This window comes from Anarrhichthys ocellatus, unplaced genomic scaffold (assembly GCF_004355925.1).
Source record: "Anarrhichthys ocellatus isolate YVR2014 unplaced genomic scaffold, GSC_Weel_1.0 scaffold11, whole genome shotgun sequence".
NCBI lineage: Eukaryota > Metazoa > Chordata > Actinopteri > Perciformes > Anarhichadidae > Anarrhichthys > Anarrhichthys ocellatus.
The window spans coordinates 645,352-659,589 of record NW_022280041.1 but is presented as its reverse complement, the minus strand read 5'-3'; the positions used below and the strand labels follow the sequence as shown (position 1 = coordinate 659,589).

At 44.0% G+C, this 14,238-nt stretch overlaps 1 protein-coding gene across 2 annotated transcripts in view; it reads right to left on the bottom strand.

Moving 5' to 3' along the window:
- The window catches only part of trpc5a (transient receptor potential cation channel, subfamily C, member 5a), an 86,340-nt gene that overhangs the window by 23,016 nt on the left and 49,086 nt on the right, over nucleotides 1-14,238 (bottom strand). The window lies entirely within an intron of this gene.

The following is a 14,238-nucleotide window of genomic DNA, read 5'->3' as shown; positions in this document are numbered from 1 at the left end:
GAGAGAGAGAGAGAGAGAGAGAGAGAGAGAGAGAGAGAGAGAGAGAGTGAGTTAGGAAACACACTTTGAGTGGATATAAAGAAGGGAACATCGTTGTCAGAGGGGAACAAATGAGCAACTAAAAAGTGACTTTGGGAGTCTTGAACGATTAGCTCTTTGTTTACTTCCTGCCTCGATGAAAGCGTCTGTAAGCGACTCGTACATCATTCAGAGGCAGCAGCGCTGCTGATAGGAGACTGAGCGACCTTCACAACACACACCGTCTTTATTTCATGTTGTTGCGTGCAGCCCGGCGGGTCGTCGGTGTTCGTCTGATAGAAGCTGCACACGTCATTAAAAACAGTGGAACTGTGAGTTGAACTTTCGTATGCTTCACCTTGTGCAACATGAAATAAACGTTTTGCATCTGAAAATGTTTGGTGTGGATGTGAGAGGCCTGGATTCAGAAGCACAAACCTCTTCATGTTGCTGATTTACATAATAAACTAGATAACGCTAATAAGAAGATAAGAAAATCAGGAGGAAAGTGTTTTATTTTATTAGTCTGAGAGGAAACCGTCCTCCTCAGATGCAAAAAAACAACAGTGTAAGAAAGGAGAAGATCCGTGTATCTCTGTGATAAACACACAGCTATCAGCCTGAAACAGGTACATCTGGAGTAGATTTGCTCGGTACCAAAAGGTCACAGCACCTCCCGCCCCGAACAGAAGAGGAGCTGCAGGTTTGCCTCCATTTACATCTCATTACAGCTCCTCCTCCGATACTGCTGGCATCACACCGGCGGCTGTTTGTCCCCCGTCAGCCCTCCAGCCGCCCTCTGAGTCACCAACAAGCTGAGTCCTCCTCTCCGTCTCCAGCTCCTCTTCCCATTGTCTTAACTCCCTCTCTGCTGCTGCTCTCGACCACTTCATCTCTCTTTAGGTCTTAAGGACTTGAGGAGACAGCAGGTTATCTATCACTCTGTGTGAGAGAGAATATGAAAAAGTGTGTTTTCCTATCAAACAAATAGCCTGTTAAATAAATTAATAAATAAAAATCCAGCTCAGTTATGCTTTTTGCACGTCCACACAAGGACGTGAAGATTTGGCTAAAAGCTAAAAGAGACGAGCTGCCAGAAACACTCGGTTCAGCACCTGAAGACGTCAATCAAACGCGGCGCTCGGCTGCTTTTCTGAGACGGGAACATTTGGTGGCGGCTGCACATTTCAACACTTCCTTGTTTTCTTACAAGTGTGGGCTGGTTTCATAAATAATTGATCCTGGCACATTTTTATTTTGGACGGTACATGACTGATGTCTCAGCTCTCTGAGTGGGACTGGAACTCTGATTTCTGTTTTTACCATCACGGCTTCTAACGAACGTTGGATGAAATCAGCCGGAATTCTACAAAACATATCTTAAAAGATAGTTTTTTCTCAGACTCTGAATCAGAAACCTCCACTCCAGCAGCTCTTACATACACCAAGCTTTACAGTCATTCCTCTCTGTGTGCTGAAGGTTTCGGGGTTTGTTTGTTCATGTATCATTCAGAGCCCGGCCTCTCACCCAGGAGACCGTTGTTCGTGGCGAATGTGAAATGAACACCACCTTCTGTGCTTATTTTGACCCAAACCACGATCGTTTCCTAAATCTAAGTAAAAGGTTTTGTTGTCTAAACTTTACCGAGTTGTTTTCCTGTGAAGACAGAAGTTTATTTTGAAAAGACTGTATGCAGGTAACAAGCATGAATTGACACGTGTTGCTGGAAAACAACCCGATTAGAGGCGGCACAACTCGGAGCGATGAAGCTGGTGATGGGAACGCTACATTCATCTGCCAATGAAAGAACCCAAAGAGCTGTCCATGGTGCTGAAACTATGTGGACGTACAGTGGAAACAGCTTAGAACAGACTCATTCCCATATGAATGAATGCTATTTAAGTAATTTCCTTATGATAATCAACGGTAATCTGCACGATAAATAAGTTAAAAACTAAAATATAAGAATAATTACTGATTAATTTGAGCGGGACAGGAGAGGTTTCATAGAGGTACGGACTAAAGGTGGCGACACACTGTGTGGTAACTGTGATGTTGCAGGTTTATTGCATTACACATGTGTGAGATGAGTCTGCAAAACTGTGTGTGTGTGTGTGTGTGTGAGTGTGTGTGTGTGTGTGAAACAATAAATGAGATGTAGTGTTTTTATCTGTTTTTAGCACAGGAGTGTTTCTACTCTCAGTTTAATCATCTTACGTCGCCTTACACCTCCGATAACAACCAGAGTGAACTACAACGGAGATTACATAACACACACTCACTCACACACACACACACACACACGCGCGCACACACACACACACACACACACACACACACACACACACACACACACACACACACACACACACACCAGCTTCAGAGCCAGTTGTTCAACCTCTTATCTGGTTGTGTGTGTGTGTCTGTGTGTGTGTGTGTGTGTGTGTGTGTGTGAGGATATTGGATAACAAGAGGATTTAATTATATAGATGACACGATTGAATCAGGAATAAAAGGAGAAAAGAGAAGAAGGAGTTAAAGTGCTGGAAGTCAAACCAAGGTGGCTGCTCCCTATTCCTGCTCCTTCTCCTCCTCTTCCTCTCGTTCCAGCCTCCAATCCCCCTTTCTTTTTCTTCCGCTCTTCATCCTCAGTGCTCCTCCTCTTCTCCTTCCCACTCCATCTCCTCCTCCTCTTTTTTCTCCTGTCCGTTTATTCTCCCCCCTTGCGTCCACTCATCCTCCTCTTCCTTCTCCACCTCCACTCTCTCTCTCTTTTCCTCCCTTCCGCCGTCTTCACCTCCTCTCTTCCTTTATCCTAATTTCCCTTTCTCCTCCAGTCCTTCCCCTCTCCTCCTCTCTTGACTTTCCCCTCTTTCCTCTCCTCCTTCCTCTCCCTCCATCCCTCTCTCATGCTCCGGTTTGGTTTTCCTGTTGCTATGGCAGCAGTATGCTAATGAGGGAGTTGATCTCTGGGCTCCACTAAAACTACAGCAGTCGGCTCCTTCCTCTCCTCGTCTTCGCTGTCAGTCGGCGAACATCCTCGTCATCCTGACAGGAAAAACAAAAAACCGCTCGACGTTGACGCAGCGGCTCCTCGACCAATCAGAGACCCGGTCTGAACAGGTCTGAGACGTACCACCAGAGGACAAAGTGAGACGTCCTCGCTGTGACATGAACAGTGTTTAGCGAACATCTCATGTAACACAACGCTGGAGTGGTGGAGTGTGAATGGAGGCTGTTAATGGGACAAACAGAAGATAAACACCAGACGTAACGGACGGACATTCAGACTACAACATGGAGCAGTTACAGAGATGTGTGTGAGAGCATGTGATATCTGTGCTCATGGACAGGTTGGTGCATGAAGTGAAGAGTCGACGATGGGATGTGTGTTTTATTATCACGCTGTGTTGCACCTTTCTTTCCCTCCGGATGAATAAAGCTCGATGTTTTCTTATTGTGTGTCAGCAGAACAGAAAGAACAGCGACACATTTCTTTCATATGTTTGTCCCGTTGCTTCTAGTGTTTATCGTTACATGTTTCCAGCGGGTCATTAACACACTAACCTGTACCGAGTGTGCAGAAGCATCTAAATTCATTCTGCGTCTGGATTCAGATCTGAATGAAACTACAAACAGACAGAAAGTCGTAGCGTGAGCTCCACATGATGCAACAGAGTTTTAACACATCGAGCGGTTCATCTTTTAACTTTAAAATGGTGAAATCTACAAATTGTCTACAAAGCATTGTATTGTTTTATGTTCATTAAGTTGTTTATGTTTTGAATTAAAAACAGACAAAACACAAACAAACGAGCAAACCATTGTTCCTCATCTCTCTCTCTTTATACACTTGATGTTCCTGCAACACTGGAAAAGCGCTGCTTGCACCATCAAGACACCTCTCCAGTCTCTCTCTCTCTCTCTCTCTCTCCTAACAGGCCGGGTCAGTGATGCGAAAACTGCGGAGGATAAAGTCTTAATCTCAGTGTGCCCGCAGCACAGAAACCACACTCTTTCATGCTAATCCAATAGCAGCTTTACATAACACACACTCTCACACACACACACACACACACACACACTCTACTTTTACTGCTGGCAGTCATCTGCTGGTTGGGGAGAGGAAGCCATGAAGAAGAAGGGAAAAAGGGAACAAGGGTGTTACAAGCACACAAGCTCTGATCTGAAGAGCGCCATTTTAAAATGACAAATTCACTGTCTTTATGCTAAGCTAGGCTAACCACAACTTGTCTCTAGCTCTGTACACACATGTTGTCATCAGATCATTCCACGACGCATTAAAGGTGCATGATGCGAGACAGCTAGCATTTCTGTGGCCTCTCAACAGGAGCTGCCAGCTAACAGCGCAAACAGCGCTAACAGTGCAGAGGAGGGACCTGAGGGCACATGCACTAACATGCAATAAAGAAATGCTGCTCTCAGTACTTTTAAGTCACTGCTGATTAAAACCCAACATTTCCTGATTTTGCAAGAAAACAAGGGGCTTTTAAAGGTTGTTTGTCAAGAGTTGAAGTTTGTCATAAAACGGTAAAAGCAGAAACACAAACACTAACCGTGAACTCTGCACAGCTGGCAGCACTATAGTTTAAAAACCAATCACCAAACCAGACTGAGTGAGAGAGAATCACAGCTGAGGACTCATCTTAAAGAAGAAACACAGTCTAAAGAGGTTTAAGTTGCAGCGATGAGGACGCAGACGGAGAAGTGTTTGTGATAAATGCAGCCAGTCATGCAGCTCATTCTCTGGGGACTTGGCACAGACATGGAAATTAGCTGAGTGGGAAAAGAAAATGTCCCCAAACCTGCGTTTTTTTATTTTTGATTGGAGAGTTCGGATGAGTCATGTTGCTGCGAGATGAAAAGGCTTTTATGTTACCGTCAGGTTACGTGATGGACGGGGAACCAGACGTGACTCCTCTGTTTTATTTTAGGGGTTGAACGCGTGACCAACTACAATGTGGGAATACGTTCATAATGTTTACTTAATATTAAAAAAGTATTTGTTAATGATAACCAAGTGATTTGTATGATATTTATAAAACTTTCTTAATGGTGTGTTTGCAAACTGTTAATACACATTATATGTATGCTGATTATAACACGTTATTAAGTGAATAATTAAAACCTGCATTCTCTCTAGTGTCCACCAGGGGGTTGTATAGACGTCTATGAGAAAATGACTCTACTTCTCTCTTGATTTATTACCTCAGTAAACATTGTAAACATGAGTTTATGGTCTCAATCTCTAGTTTCAAGTCTTCTTCAATACAGCATGATGTTCATTTAGTACATTATGGTCCATTTAGAGTCAAACAGACCATAAAGCAGGGGATGCTTTAGGGCGGGGCTACACGGTGATTGACAGGTCTCTACCAGAGACGTATACAGCGTATTGTAATGACTCCTAACTGGATCATCCAGGTGTCTCCGCTGCACAAGAGCCCTGCAAACATCAGCGGCTACAAAGGAGGCTGTCCGGCCTCAGTGTCGGGTCACTTGGTTCTGCTCCTCACATTAACCACAACCTGCTACACAAAGCTTCCTTCCAGCTCATTCAATTTCTGGGCAGTCTGCCTCGGCCACTGAACTCACAAATATGCTAATGAGTTGATTCAATTTCTCTGCGGCCTGATGTGATCCAAACAAAGCAACACGCTTGTGATTTATATGCAAATATGTAAAAGTGTTCTCATATTCACGTTTGATGTGTCTCTCTCCTCTTTATCCTGATGCTCATTCTCGTTAACCCGTCCTCTCTCACACTGTTATGAGTTCTGTGTTTTCATCATCTCCTTTACCTCCCATCTCCTCTTCCTGCCTCTCTCTCCATCGTCACAACTCACTGGAACAGTTCAGCCTCCATCCAGAGCTCATTCACCAACCAGTGAATACACAAAGACAAGAAGTTATTGTACAATACGTAATAAACTATCTAACTGTGTATAAAGTATAGTTTATGAATACTTTTAAATGTAGCTGCTAATACTTCTGTGCTTTTTATGTGTATATGTTTGTGTACTATATGGAGCAGACAGACAGAGTACCGGAGGAAAGGCGACGAACACAAACAACTTATAATGACGAGACAGAGAGACAAAGAGTTACTGAACACTCATGGTGTGTGTGTGTGTGTGTGTGTGAACCCCTCTAATTGAGTACATGTGTTGATAGATTAATTAAAGCAATAATTCATTTGAATGCGTTGAATAAAACATGAATGATGGTCAATATATCATTCAGTTACTGCTGCAAATGATTGAACTACACACACAGACACACACACACTCACACACACTCAAGAAGACACTTGTCAGCACACAAACACACAATCCATTTATTATTGAGACTACTGTTAATGTATAATTCAGCAGGACTGCAGGTATCACAGGCCCGCAGACAGAAAAAGACATTTAAATGATTCAAACACACACACACACACACACACACACTGCTCTCTCTCACGCACACACATGAATGTTTCCGGGGTTTTATCGCGGGTTACACGGAGGTTAAACGGTGAAAACGAGTGAAGGAGTTTTGCTAAACGTCCACTTTAATCTGCGAGTGGTCTGGAGAGAAGAGACGGATCGAAAACAACAAGCAGAGTAAGAAGAAGGAAAGAAATGAATCATGGATGTACTGAGATGTTCTGTCTTTAATGTTTCAAGGCGTGATGATGAACAGAAAGAGGGCGGGGCCAGAAGGGAAGAACAGGAAAACAAAAGAGAAAAAACTACAGAAATGATGCAACTCTTCATGTCTGTCAGTGTCGACCCCACCAACACGTAAGAGGTTACGATCACTTGTAACGTCAGGTCACCCGAACCAAGAACTTTTCTTTTTCACTGACAAATTGTCCCTTCAGGCAGATCTTCAGGCTGTCAGGAAACCTTTGGCTTCATCTATTCATCAGACGGGATCTCTGCGTTAATCCAAATAAGGAGCTGAAAGGATTTCCACTTGCTGCTCTGAGCCTCTGACATTTAATTTGAATTTAAAAAAGACAATGTGGTTCACAAGGTTACTGTGCAGAACAATGAACCAGTGTGTGAAATAGCTGAAATGAACAGCTCAGTATCAAACCAGTGGAGCCATGAACCACGCTTAAAGAAAAGCACAATGCCCCATTGTTCATGTTTTGAAACCATTGTTTAGGTTTAAGCAACAAAACGACTGTAAAGATGATCGTGGTTTGTGTTAAATCACAACCTCAGAACGTAACTAACGTAAATAATCAACGTTGCAATGTACAAGTTAAGCAAAACAGCGAACGCAGAGACGTCCACATTCAACACATTAGTGGTTTTAACTGCTGACTGGACTGAAACATAGAACGAGTACAAATATCAGTTCTTCTTCATCCAATGGAAACATGTGAAGTCCTCTAACAGTCGTTATTATCTGTAAGGAAATGTGGTTTGGAAATATAATTGGAGTGTGAAAAGCACACGAGCTCAGTTACAGTTATATATGAAGCTACTGGTACCAGGCTAACTTAGCTTAGCATAAAGACTGACACTGTGTTTGTACTTGTTTGGAAGGAAACAGCTCCCGATGTTGGTAAAAACACTTTCTTTTCATCCTGTTATTTATTTTCGGTCTCTTGCTCTCTTCTCTGGGAGTTGTTCCCCCCCGTCCCCCCGTCTGCTGCAGCTCAGAATAACTCCATCAACTCCCACTGTTTTAATATCACTTTCTTCTCCCTCACCATCTCTCTGATTGCTGTCGTTCATCAACATGTCGCACAAACCTCCTCCCCCCCAACAGCTTGTTGTGTTTTCACTCTGTCGTTCTCTAAATCTCTTCCTACTCGTTCACTTGCAACACCTTTCCTCTCTCCTTCTCCCTCTGTCCTCTGTCTGCAAAACAATCCTCCCCTTTTCTTTCTTTATTTTCATTCTCTCTCTTCCTCTCCACCCTTCTCTCCAAGTGTCTCCATCTTTCTCTCTGCAGGTTTACCTGCCGATAAAGCGAAACACATTAAGGGAAATAAACCAGAGCGAAGCAGATATATTCCTCCGCCCGCTGTTTGTGACTCACTCCTTCTTTTACTCTATTTCTGTGCCGGTTTCCTCTTCCACCTCTCCACCTCGCTCTGCTTTCTTTTCTTTCTTCAAGTCTTCCCTCCACCTGCCATGTCAGCTCACAACCACCAGTCTGTCTCTCGCTCCTTCATCCTCACCTCCTGCTCTCTCTCTACACGCTTCATCATCTGCTCTCCGCTTCCTGTTGCGTTTGCATTCAAATGCAAAGAGATGAGCGTTAAGAATATCACACACGTGCTTCAGCTGAGGTTCAGACAGCTCGACTAAAGCAAAGACGTCCCGTCTGTCACAAATCAACACAGGAAGCATGGATCAGTGTTTGCTCTTTGCTCTACTTTATATTGTATAAAAGACGTTTACTGAACATTTAACCTTCCACTCATTGTGGGGACTCGAAGTTGAGAAACACACTTCATTCTGTCCATTTCCGGTTCGTTTATGTCATTATTTGACCGTCGGGCTCCACTCATGTCTGTACGATATGGAAATCATTTAGCAGACTCCTGGAACTTGTTTGAGTTGTGTAATCAGTCTTAAACCTAATCAGTGAGTGCCGGGACCGGGCAACACATCAACTTAATTACGATTCATGCCCTTCGCCGGATGTGAAAAATGTCGACATCATAAATTTCAAGAATCTTGCAGAAAGAGATTATTTGCGGTCATAAAGCAGCGGATCACAGTGTGATGAGGTTCACTGTGGTGAGTCTGGGTGGCTATCCGGCTCAGGCTCATCTCGTGGTGAATGAAACGATGAGCCGAGCTTTAGGTTTGTTCCAGTCTGACTGTTCTGCTCCGGCTCTGCTGAAAATGATTAGATCTGCATGCTCTACTTTGTTCTTGCAAGTGTTTTATTATTCCTGCAGATGAAGACCTAAAAATATGTTAGTCTCGCTGCATCTCACAGGAAAGGAAAATCAGAAATCGTTCTCAAAAATGTAAAAAGAAATGGAGCACGACAGAGTGAGAGTGAAGGAGTGAGAATGAAGGAGTGAGTGCAGAGTCACTACACAAATGCAGACTTGTTCTTTCGCAATAAAACAAAATGATTTAGTCCGTCTGATGAAAGTGAAATCTTTTTCCATCTCTGTCTAAATGAGTGATTTCTGAAATGTTTCAGGTGAATGATGAAACTGTCATGAGAACCAATACTTCCATACCGGTACTTGGGTACCGGGTCCCTGACAATAAGCCATTGTGCACAACAACACCGTGTTACGGTGAGCTAGTTAACGTTAGCCGTTAGCATCCGCTGAGCAGCACCGCCCTGCACAGTCAAAGTGAGTATGAGCAGAAGTACGTCATAACTTGATCGGTGTACTCTGGTAAGAGTTTGATTTTGGTGAGAAACTTGTGGCGGATCATCTGGAAATAATAAGGAAACAGAAAAACCAGCATGCAGACAGTAAAGGAGTGTATGTTGATCACCGGTGTTCTACCGACTGCTAAGTTTCTGGTACCGTGGATCCTAAATATTGGGGCTGTTTTACCAGATTGCACCTTATTATGTAACCTTCACTGTATTATAGATGGAGACTCAGCTCTCTGTCTCTGTTCTCTCTCTCTCTCTCTCTCCCCCTCCTCTCTCTCGTTCCTCTGCAGCAGCAAAAGAGGAAAGTGAATAATTTGGGTTGTTTTGGAGCGTCGCCAAGCTCTCCCTCTCTCTGTCAGCAGTGTTGGACGGATTATCACGCGCACTCTCACACACAAGCAGCACTTAACGGTGCCAAGAAACACGCTGAGGAAAAATTGATTTATGGTTTCTCTCTCCATCCATCTCTTCCTGCCCCCTTCCCTTTCTGGATCTGCCTCCATCTCTCCAACTCTTCCCAGTGTCTCCCTCTCTTCTTCCTCTCCTCGTCTCTTTCTTCTTCATCACATGCTTTACTTTCAATCCTCTCCTCACTACTTGAAGCCAACAAGTCAAGATGCCATTGATTGGCTCACTGTTCTGTGTAACACAAGGACCAGACGTTTATCATCAGGCTGGGATGATGAGATAGGATACTTTACTTCAAACTCTTTAAATCAATGTAGGATGTATAAACTGGAATGATGTCAGACTATCTCTCCACCCCCTAATCTCCATCTCCTTTTCCACTCCATGCTCTCTCTCAGCCGTCCATCCTTCACTACGCTGCTGTCATTACTTCTCTATCACCTCTGACCTTTGCTGGTTTCACTACAGCTGATCGTTACACCATCAGACCCTGCAGCATGTTTGTGTTTGTGTGACTCGGCTTCTCTCAATAACACTGCATTTAGCACGTGAGTGTGTGTTCCTGTATATCTTGGTGGTCATGTGTGTGTCAGTGTGTGTTCATCTTGTCACTGTGCTCTTGCCTCAGCGCTAATAAACACCAATGACCCGTGAAGACAGGGTTCCTATTTAAATGGCAGCCTTAATTATTAAAGGTGTTTGTACGGCAGGGCGTTAAAGGCCCAGTACATATAATCTCTACAGTGTGGTCCACACAGGGCTTAAAAGATAGGGATGCACAAACATCCACCTGAGACCTGAACCCAAACCGTGAGATTGACTGAACCAAACTCTTAAATCCGAGACCTGAACCACTCGAGAAGAGAAAGAAGTATATTCTTTGGGCACACAAGAAGGCTTTCACTGGAGGAGAAAAATAAATCTGGCATCCATCCAGATTCATATCAGGCCTACAGTACATAAAATAACCCACCAGAAGAAGAAAACTAGTACATTGCAGCCAACTACCAGCAGTATGTCATCTCACAGTAATCTGCCTTCTCTGTTGAGCTCAACTCGTTGTTTTCCTCAAACTCTCTACAACAAGTGCCTGCAAATGTTTACGTTATTGAGAAGTGGACGTAGTCTTCGTGATGTCAAACGTTTTTGGAATGCCGTTTTGAAGCCTCGAGTTCGGCGATTTGTCCGTCGCCATCTTGGATTTTTGCAACCAGTGAGAGGAAGTGACCATATTTGAACTGAGGAGGAGTGACGTAGAGACGCCGAATACGGCTCTGGTAGCGTCAGCGACCCGTCAATCACCGTGTAGCCCCGCCCTAAAGCATCCCCTGCTTTATGGTCTGTGTGACTCTAAATGGACCATAATGTACTAAATGAACATCATGCTGTATTGAAGAAGACTTGAAACTAGAGATTGAGACCATAAACTCATGTTTACAATGTTTACTGAGGTAATAAATCAAGAGAGAAGTAGAGTCATTTTCTCATAGACTTCTATACAACCAGAGGAGTCGCCCCCTGGTGGACACTAGAGGTTGGTTCCTGGTTTACGTTCAAGTGACGGTGACAGCGGTAGAGCCACAACGTCTGTGTGGAGGAGGTTGAGATGGATGGACGGGTCAACAGAACTCCAAACTTTAACACGGAGACTGCAGTTTGTTTCTCATTTTACACTGTAAGTCAACATTGACAATAATGGACCCTAACCTCAACAAAATAGACATTTCTCTAAAGCTAAACAAATAGTTTGGATGCTTAAACCTAACTAAAGAATGTCCACATCCGAAATCACACTGATCTTAACTGAGAACTCTTTCCAAAGCGAAGGAGTCTTCCTCATTGGGGATTTCCGGAAGCCAAGTGTTTTGCTTTTATTTCTCCATTACTGACTGTCGAGCTGGTAAAATGTCGTCTCTCTCTGTTCACACCTGGAATTAACATGCATCTCCACATGCATCTTGAGTGATCAGATCTCACTTCCCCGCTCCATATGCAAATAAACACGTACATCGTTTGCATTTGTAAAGACTGAAATGCAGCAATGAGGAGGGAAGAGCATTGCTGCCTGCAATCAAAAGAAGAAGAATTCAAACAATACCGACTCTATTCTCTGGTGTGTTCAAGGCAAACCAAATCACCCAAGATGTTTGACTCACTTGTAACATCTCGATGGGCTTTTCTAAATTTCCGGACGTCGTGGAAGAGGCCAGCTTATGCGATTTGGTAAAAGGACTTCGTGGTAATGCAACAAAATACCACTCAAGAGGCCGTTCCTCTTCTCCTTTACCTGCTTCAGAAGTTAGTCCCAACCTCCTCCTCCATCGTTCCTCTTTTCTTCTCCTCTGCTTTTAATTCCTGTCCTCACTCCCCCTTTATTCAATCGGTGCCTCGTCTGTGTCTCCTCTTCCCTCCGTTCACGCTTATTTATCGGAACGACCCAGAATGCACTGCAGAGGTGTTGTGAAAGGTGCCTGCCACTTTAGCTCTCTGCCAGCCGGCTGGACATAGTTCGTTACTTCCTGTGTGTCAAACAGCCAATCAGAGAGTTTATCTGGGTTTAGAGGAACTCGGCATGATGGGTAACCCGTGGTGTGTGTGTGTGTGTGCGTGTGCGTGCGTGCGTGTGCACTTTACCCACTGAGTCGTAACTCAAAGTTACTTTGCCGTTATGCAACTCCTCATCCTTTAAACCCCAACTCGCTCTTCACCCTCTAGTTCTTTCCCCCTTCTCTCTCTCTCTCTCTCTCTCTCATTCTCTCTCTCTCTCTCTCTCAGTTTATCAGAATTAAGGTTGAAAGCCGGATCAATGACCACGACCGCATCTACAGGGAGAGGAGAGGAGAAAGGAAAGGCAAAGAGGAAACAAGAAGGAAATCAGAAGAAGCAAAAATAGAGGAGAGGAAATAGGAGGAGAAGAGATGAGTGGAGGAGAGGAAGAGGAGAAAGAGAGAGGATAGAAAATAAAGGCAATGGGAGAGGAGAGGAAGGATGAAAAGAGAAGAGGAGAGGAGAAGAGGCAAATTAGGAAAATCAAAAAAGAGGAGAAGAGAGGAAGAAATTAAAAGGAAACAAACAGAGGAGATAAAATAGGAAGAAATAAAAAATAGGAGAGGAGATAAGAGGAAACAAGAAGCTGAAAAAGTGAAGAGAAACGAAAGGAGGAGAGGAAACAATAAAGAGAAGAGGGAGCAAGAGGAAATCAAGAGGAGAGGAGACAAGTGGAGAGGAAACACGAAGAGAGGAAGTATGTTAGAAGGACAGAAGGAGGAGGAGCAGAATAAATAATGAGGAGAGGAAATGAGAGAAAGAGAAAGAATAGGAGAGGAGATAAATGAGAAGAGGGGAAATAGGAAGAAGCAAAAGGAAATGAGAGGAGAGGAAATAAAGGCAACGAGAGGAAATGAGGTGAAAAGATGAAGACAAACAAGAGGAGAAGAGGAAACAATAAAGAGGAGAGGGAACAAGAGAAAAAGAGAGGGGTTTAAATCAAGAGCAGAGGAGACAAGAGGGGAGGAAGTAGGTTCGAAGGACACAAGGACAAGGAGGAGGAGCAGAAGAAATAATACGGACGGAGGGCGAGTCGAGAGGATGACGAAGGTTTCCCAGGAGGCCGAGACACAAGGTCAGAAAGGCAGGACGGAGAGAGCGAGGAAAAGAGTGAGCGGAAGAAGAGGGAGGAGGAGGAGGAGCCAGAGGTACCGTATTGATCCCTGAGTGACACACAGAGTATATATCGGAGATGTGATTTGCATCGATCCCATCTGAGAGTGCTGACGAGGACGCGCTGACTCTCACTATGTAGATCACACACGCGTGTCGTCTGTCATCAGCAGGAGGTTGTCAGGTAGTTTAAGAGCACCGCCGGGCATGCACACTATTCTCCCACAATGCAATGCACAGCGGGAAAAGGGAGGAGCTGGAAAAAAGTCTGATTAAAATATCTTGCAGGATTTTTATGTTCAGAGTGTTTTTTACAGTGCGAGGTTTCAACTTAACGCTGCGGTCGTGAGGAAGTTTGCTCCGGTCGGTGGGCGGAGCTTTGGTTTCTGCTCCATAACTAAAATATGTTTCTGAAAACTTTGAAGCGACGCAGCAACAAAATCAGCCGCTGCAGAGTTTGACAGTTTGATTGACAGCTGCGTTTGAGAGTCCTCGGCTCTGATTGGTTGTTGACGAACGTCAAATAAAAATATATCGATGAGTTTAAGTAAAATATCTTAATCTGACAAAACTCATCAGCATGAAACTCTAATGAGAACAATTGACTGCACAATGGCTTAATAGTGCATGAATGTGTGCACTCATGTATGTGTGTGTGTGTGTGTGATTTCCTGGAGGAACAAGCGAGACATAACACAGGAAACGCAGCTCTCAGTTTCCCGTCACACACACACACACACACACACACACACACACACACACACACACAC